Source organism: Cavia porcellus, unplaced genomic scaffold (genome assembly GCF_034190915.1).
Source record: "Cavia porcellus strain 051 isolate PalLab524CR breed Dunkin Hartley unplaced genomic scaffold, mCavPor4.1 scaffold_10, whole genome shotgun sequence".
Taxonomy (NCBI): domain Eukaryota; kingdom Metazoa; phylum Chordata; class Mammalia; order Rodentia; family Caviidae; genus Cavia; species Cavia porcellus.
Genome location: NW_026947493.1, coordinates 36,698,432 through 36,706,485, shown reverse-complemented (window position 1 = coordinate 36,706,485; position 8,054 = coordinate 36,698,432). Strand labels below are relative to the sequence as shown.

The window sequence follows — 8,054 nt, the reverse complement described above, 5'->3', positions numbered from 1 at the left end:
AGTATTCTGGGTTTCCCTCTCTTGTTCAGTGATCAACCACTTACCCAGCTGAGTTGATTTTACCTTGTGGGTTCTGAAATGACTACCTGCAGTCAGAATTTAGTCTTGTGGCTTCCTACTTGTGTGGCCTTGGTAAATTTCCTTTCCGCCATGTGCCTCATGGTCTTCATCTGTAAAGTAAGCATAACAATGACATCTTACAGGGTGATTGTAAGGAATGAGTTAATGGCCCTCAACTATTTAGAACTGGGCCTGGTACATAGCGTGGACTATAAAGGTTTTGTTCCTGTTTGCTTTTATTGCATTCAAAATGAATGTAGAAAATCTATAATTAACAAGAGGAAAAACAAAAATAAAAAGAAGTAGAAGAAAACAGGGTGTTGTACAGTTTATGTTTGTGCATCATTGTGCAATGAGGATAGTTGTTTATACCTGGGGCTCAGTTTCAAGGCCACCTAACCATTGCATTCCCCATTTCCTAGCTTTTGGGGGTAGACTATAATTGGATAACTGGGTGACACGACTCTTTATATGCAGTAATTTCTTTTTCAGTGTAGAATTTTATTAATTTTTTTATTTCTAAAAAATGCAGGCCTGCACAGTATTCCTTTGTTTTAGGCTGTGAATTGGCTTGGCTCAGGATGGGGAGAGCAGGTGGAACTGGCCAATGGCATGGATATATAGGTTAAGAATCAACAATGCCCCCAGGTTTGAGCTTCTGAAGCTGGATGAATGGTGATATCAGTAACTTGTTGGTGAACTTGGGACAGGCTTGGTGTACAAAATTGAGTGTTATTTAGGAAATGTCAAGTCTGAGATGCTAGAGACCATATTGAGGACATCAAGTAAGCTGTTAGACAACAATATGTTTTGGGACCATTAGGAATTTTATTGCTCTCTATTGAAACAGCTTCCTGGCAAGGATTTTAGGTTTTAATTCCAGGTGATTTTGCCACCTTGGTTTTGAGAGTCTTATTTCTGCTTTGGACTGCTATGGTTTACAAGCTCACCATTCAATTCTGGCTACCTAACTCCTTCTAATTCTTAGTTTTGAATACTGTACTGGGGAAAGGGCCCATTAGAGCCCACTCTGGGGCAGGTGTTTACCCAAGATCCTGCCTACTGTGGATTCAGAGCACATCCAGATGGCCATTCCAGGCTGATCAGAGCAGGGCAGCAAAGCTGGAGTGGCAGGTACTTATGACATTTTCTTAAGAAACCCTTTTATGAACCTCAGGAGGATGGTTGACTGTCCTTGCATGTTCCCACAATTCCCAGAATTTATTCTTTTCAGGCAGTGCTGTAATTGCCTACTTCTTGTGTGTCTCCTTCACTAAACCATGTGGTCTTCAAGGGAGGGGAACCTTAACCCATAAGACCTAGCAAAGAATACCTATACTGTAAGTAGTCATTGAATGAATAAATTTGTATGAGAAAAAGTATCTTCCATGGATGTTTCTGGACTTACTGGAGAAAGGATGTTTAGCCTGAAGAAGGATGTGAAGAAAAAAAAAAAAACCTGACAAAACAAAGTAAAACAATAACAAAATCCTGAGGCAAGAGACCATGTTTTATAAAACACATTTTATAATTTTCTGTCCTGGGGATGGGAAACAAGGTCTCACAGTGTTACTTGTTGGCATTTTTAGAGGTATGTGTGTGTGTGTGTGTGTGTGTGTGTGTGTGTGTGTGTTAGTGTACATACACATTTTTGTATTTGTTTTAACAAAGTTAGGGAATGTTAGCTGAAAGAAATTTTTAAATCCTTTCATTCAGCTTTTTAATTTTTTAGATGGGAAACTAAATCCCAGAGAGAATAAACATGACTTGCTTAAGATCTCTAAAACTTTCAGCCCGTATACTACTATGTAGTTACTTTCTATTTAAAGTGATTTTTAAAAATTTTTTCTGGACAAGGACCCTATTTGAAGGAAATATATTGACAATCTTGGATCTTCTGAGGGAAAAATGTATATAATCCTATATATTATCGCTCTCAAGCCCACAGATTCCTGTTTGAATAAAAGGAAAAGAAACTGGCCAACAGTAGTGAACCTTGGACAATATTTAAATAAATTTGTAACACCTTGAGTATGTTACCTGACTTTTCTGATTATCAACATCTTACAGAGGTTTTGTGAGATAGTTAAAAAAATGTAAACACCTGTAAATAAGACGTACTCACATCAGTGTGGTTTCCATTTAAAAAGATACGAAATGTTAAGAGGTTTCAAAAAACTCTTAACAATGCTCTTAAAGGTAACAAGCCTTTTGAGCCCAGACTGTCAAAGATGTATATTGAAACCACGCACAACAAGTTAGGTTTTGCCCTTGAAGTATCAAGGTCAGGAGAATGACTGCTGATTTGCTGATGATGGAAAGAAGATGAGGGTGAAGAGGACTCAGAGGCTATGAGGCTGTAAGAATCCTTAAATACTCTGGGTATAAAAGAGAGATGTAAGAAACAGCTATTTGGCCTGGAACAGGAAGACTTGCTTGTCTTTCAGTCTATTCCTCTGAGCAGGAATCATTTAATACTGAATTCCCACCAGGAGACCATAATCACCACCTAGCCACTGTACTAATCCCATTCTCTGCCCAACCAAACATTCTATGGTCGGATTTGCTTTATTTGCTGAGCTTCTCCGCAAGACACTTAAATCTGACTCTTGCAATTGGTGGAAATCCAGTCATCAGGACTGAACGGCCTTCACTGCTGTCCTGGAAATTCAGAGTCGAATTTGGTGAAGTCTAGGGAGTTTCCCCGTCATCTCCCTAATATAAAATGGCAGCAGGTGGGACTCCGGACTTGTTGAATGGAAGCTTTCTTCCAGTGAAAAAGTTACCCAGTCCCCCTCCTTTACCTTTCCTCTGTTACCTTAAAGGGTGTTGCGCGCATGCACTTGTGTGTGTATTCAGACACCATCTCTTTAAATGGGGCAAGACATGTACATTCCCGGACACAAACGAGGCACCTAATACATATGATAATTATGATCTGTGAGTCTGGGTTCTCTTCATCTACTGTTCTCTCCTTCCCTTAAGCGAACAATAAAGTAAATATCTCACGGAATCCTTTCAACCCCCAAAGGACCATTAAATGGATGGGAGGATGCCAGAGGATGTGAATCCCCACTCCCGTTCTAAAGCTTAACTTACAACATGAAGGGCTGGCTATCCCTCCCACCCTGTCGCCAAAGCCACCTGCAAGTCCCAGAAGTGTCCAGCAGGTTTTACGGGGGGGGGGGGCGGGGTGGAACCCGAGAAGGTTCGTCTAGGACACAGTTAGGGGACAGGCGCCTCGCGCCCGCGGCCTGCAGCGAGGTAGCGCCCCCAGACCCGGCGCCCCCTCTCGGCCAGGCCTGGCGCTCTGCCGCCCCCCGCGGAGCGCCCGCCCAGCCCCGTCCCCGCAGCGCTCCTCGGGAATGCTGGGAATGTGAGTCAGGGCCTCCGCCGCCGGGGGCCGCGGGGCGCAGCACCGGGCAGCGCCGCGCGAGCGCGCGTCTCGGGACTGCGGCGGGCGCCGCCCCCTCGGCCCCGCCCGGCCCGGCCCGGCCTCGGAGCGCGTCCTCCTCCCGCTCCCCGCCCCGCGCTCCCCGTGCCGCCCGCCCCGCCTCCTCCTCCTCCTCCTCCCGCGCCGGGTCGCTCGGGCGCCGGCTTCTGCTCCTCTCGGCTGCCCGGGGCTGAGCGCAGTGAGGTGGTGAAATCCATGTGGGACGGCCCCGGGCGAGCATCGGAAAGGTGAGACGCTGCGCCGGCCGGGCCGCCGGGCCGCCTCCCTCGGGGCGCCCGTGCCGCCCTCGTGCGGGTCCCCTCGTTCGCGGGGAGCTGCAATGCGTTATCTGGGGGAGCTGAGGGGTGAACCTCGCGCTTGCACCGGGGCTTCCTTGGGCGTTGGAAGGGATGGGGCGGCCTATGGGCGGATTTGCCTGGATGTGTAAACCCGGATTGGAACAAGTGCACGGTTTCCTCGACCGGGGCCCCGGCCACCTCCCGCAGTGCCCCTCCGGCGGCCGCCCTGCACCTTTCTTCTCCGATTACTCTCTTTTGCCTGGCTTCCCCTCTAGCCTCGAGGGGAAGGGTGTTTGCGGGGGCGGGGGTCGCGTGGAACCCCAAGCAGAACAAAGTGGTGGAAGGAAAGCTCCAGCCCGGGGACTGAGGTGCCTGGTTACTGGGTGGGCTCCGAGGGAGCAGGTTAAAAAAAAAAATCGTATTAGGGAAAATGAAGCCGGATTTATTGGGGAGGGGATTGGAGCTGTTGGTATATGAAGAGGAATACGATTTGAAATTAAACTGAACAACATTTCTACCTCTGTCTCCCCTTCTCTTAATTATACAAGAAAAGAGGTACTTGAGGAGGGTGTACCTAATTTTTAAATATTATTACTGTCCCAACCTTTAAAGATCATTTTAGGACAGTGAAGATTAAGGGCTGCTAGGTGCAGGTAATCAAATAGCGCTCGTAAACTCTGTTCCGCCCTGCCTTATTTATTTTGTACTTAGAGGTATCTGTTCTGCCCACCAGAGAGGGAGGGTCCGCACTTTTGGGGAACGATGATTTTAGGCGGTTACCTGCCTTTGCTGGATGAAAGGCAATTTTACTCCTTGAGCGTGAATTGTCAGTTCCCTCTGTGATTGACAGTCACACCTGCCACTTATGTGGGTGGAACAAGGACCAATGGAACCCCAAGAGCCAATCAGTGCTCGAGAGAGGAGGGCTGCTCGCACTTGTCATGGTTAGTTTCCTGGTTGGCTCTTTAAGTCAGTGGTTTTAGTTAACCATTGGTTTCCACCAGGTATGGAGCTCCAGCTGTGAAGGCAGACAAGAATGAAGAAAACTCTTAGAAAAGGAGCTTAGAAGCAAGTATGTTTGACCTATATTCTTTTCTCTCCCACCTTCTCTTTCATTAGTTGTAGTAGTCAAAAATGCAGAGACCATTGGCTTAAAAATGAGAATGAATCATTGTAAAGAATGAAGTGTGTGTGTGTGTATTTGCGTGCACGCACGCATGTGTAGTGTTAGGGGTTGGAATTGTTCCTCTTTCCCTCCACATTTCAGTTTTTTTTTTTTTTTATATAAGAGACATCATTTACTGTTGAGCTATTTGGGAAAGGGTGTGGCATTTTGTCTCCAATGATCACTCTTGTCCTTGTAAAGTCGCATTGTTTCTGAATATACAGTAGTTGACTCTTAGCTCTATGGGATGGATTTATGGATTTTGAAGCAGGCAAATGTGCTTTATTAGGATTAACATGCATAGGAAGTATTCCGTTTTAATACTGTAACTCAACTTACGAAGTGAGGGCTGCCTTGTTTTCTTCTGCAGGGTGTCATTTTGGAGGTGGTGATGAGGTCAAGCCATATTCTTTCTAGAAGAATTTGCCATCTTGTTGGTTTGCTTCTCTGTTCTAATAAAAGCACTTCACAATTTTGGGGGAAGGGGGCATGGTAAGCAATGGAATCATGACTTTCACTAGCAAGAAATTTTATGATTGATGAATTGTGAATGCAGGACCAGTTTCTTCTCAATTCTCTGCTAGTGAAAGGTTGGTTTTCCACATTTTCTCCTTGAACTCATTAGAAAAACTGCTAGTTGATCTGGAGAGCTATCACTGTATAAAAACTGTTCCTGGATATGAACATAGCATTGTGAATTCAGCATGTCACGCACAGATTGTGAACCAGAATGCAGTGAGTAGGATGGTCTTCATCTAGAAACCAGATCTGTCAGGGCAGTATTATTACTATTACTATTATTACTTTTGTGTTCACTAGCACTGCACTAAGTACATGGATTGTGTTTTCTAAACTTTACAGAGCCTGTGAGGTGAGTGCTAGCATTACTCCAGGATTTAGATATGGAAACTAAAAAATTAACTACTCTGCCATAGTGTGGTGTGGAAATGAGACCTTGAGTGACAATTTGTCTAACCCAGAGCCCATGACCTTGTCATGGCCTTGAATCCAAATTTCGATTGTGTGGCCTACACTTTGATTGTCCGATCTGAAGTGTGGTTTTTCCTACGCACATGGAGCCTACCCTGTGGAGAGGCTTCTGCAACACTGATGGTTTTTGTATCTGCCTGTTTGCCTTTCCATTTGAAGGCTGTTATTTCTGCCAGTAAGCAAACCTAGCAGTTTTGTATATTATATATTTTCTAATACAACAGTTTTGGCCTCATGGAAATTTAGGTTCAAATTTGATGAAGATTTAAAAGAAGGTAAAACAAAACAAAATCCATGCTTTTCTATTTTCTTTCATACCTGAAGTTTCCAATTATAATTTTGAATAGGTCTTGGTTGAATAGAAGCTCTTAACATCACTCTGTTCGCTCTTTCTCCCTCTCCCATTAAGGGATTAGAGTTTCATTTTTTTCTTTCACTTATAAAGAGATTCTTTTTAACTAGAAACTAAATATACTTATATTTAAAATCTTTGTATTAAAATAGTATGGCTTTCTTTTTATTACATTGGAAAAGCTATAGACATCGCTCAGTGGGGGAGGTTTGGCAGAGCACCATGTATACTGAAACCTGAGCTAGTCAATAGTGTCAGAGTCAACAAAATCATCCCAACCTGTATCTTTGATCACACAATCTGCTTTTTTGCCTCTTTACTTGGATACCCATTAGCCTTTTAAAAATCGGATAACAAGATAAAATTTTGGCTGTCACAAGGGAGATCTACTTGTCAGTCAATAATTTAGTTTCAGAACTGTTATTACTATTCCGTGGTATTTTGTTGCAGTTTTAGAAGACAATAGAACATATAGAAAACAGAAAAACACTGATATTCATAATCTGGGTCTCATAAACTTAAAACACTTAATCCAAGAGTAGAAATTTTTAGTATATCAAAGGTGGGTATTCTTCAGCTTGGCCTTTCTTAGGCAAACAAAAGGAACAAAATGAATGAACATATAAAAATGCTAAAATATACCAGAGAAAGACATGTTAGTTAACTTTGACAGCATGATGAAACTCTCTAATTTGTAGCAACAGGTAATTATTTCCCACCACTGAGTTTTCAGGCTGATCTAGGTGAGGGTTTTGGGGTGCCTCTCCTGTAGGGTGTAAGTTGGGTTATAGCCTGTTCTGCATATTCTAAAGCCTGAACTGAAGGAGTAGCAGCATTTTCTTCCCCAGGGCACATTTGTGGAGTCAAGAGCTAAGGCAAAGCAAACAAGCAAATGTCATTTTTACTGACAGTTTTCTTTTGTGGCAAAGTCACTGGGGGAAGCCCAGCATCTCTGGGTAGAATGACTCTGCTTATAACTGGGGACAGAATATTTGGTGAACTGCAATCCAGATTTCCACAGTGGGTATAAAGTATGGCATTACTGGAGAATTTTATAATTTTTCTTCTCATTCTCATTGGAGGAGGCAATCTTTATCCCCTTATGCCTCTGGCATTTATATTTATATTTATAACACATAGTTTGTAGTGTTTAACTTTTGCATTTCAAGAACATACCATATTTGATTCTAGAGGAATGACTGTAAAAGCAGGTGTGTATATTCTCATGATTTAGTCAAATTATTCAGGGAGTGTATTTTAGAAACCATGATATTCCAGGAGATAATGTTCAGTGCAATGGTGAAAACAGTTGTAGTCTGAGATGGGTCTTGTAATCATGGAGCTTATTTTGGGAACAGATGTAACAAAGCATCTTGGATGAAATGGCCTTTTTTGGGTCTTATGCTGGGAGACTGTAGGAGATAAAGATAGAGCTGCGGATATAGTGGAAATAGTAAAGCACATGTGGGTATAATGAGTTGTTCCATTTGACTAGAGAGTAAGATGAATAACAACAATAATAATTATAATAGCAGTAGTATTTATAGCTTAAATTTTATTGAGCAGTTAACTGTGTGCTAGGCACTATGCTCAGCACTTTCCCTCAAATACCTAATTTAATAATGGGGTAGACATTGTTTTCTGCTTACCTGACATTCATTCTCTTCTATCATATGAGACGAACTTGTTTTCACTGAGATGGGAAAGTGCTTACTTCATGTTCCCAAACTTCCTTGCAACCTAGCGTGGCATGAG

General features: G+C 43.1%; 1 protein-coding gene across 13 annotated transcripts in view; it reads left to right on the top strand.

Moving 5' to 3' along the window:
• The first annotated feature begins 3,550 nt into the window (after nt 1–3,550).
• Erc2 (ELKS/RAB6-interacting/CAST family member 2) overlaps nt 3,551–8,054 on the top strand; it is a 1,000,708-nt gene continuing 996,204 nt past the window's right edge. For 5 of the 13 annotated variants that reach the window (XR_010050129.1, XR_010050130.1, XM_063257299.1 and 2 more), the window contains exons 1-2: nt 3,552–3,741; nt 4,797–4,864. The gene's annotated coding sequence lies outside the window, so the exon portion shown is untranslated. Of the gene's footprint in view, nt 3,742–4,796; nt 4,865–8,054 lie in introns of all 13 variants that reach the window. The other 8 variants (XM_063257301.1, XM_063257305.1, XM_063257304.1 and 5 more) reach the window with 6 other exon arrangements.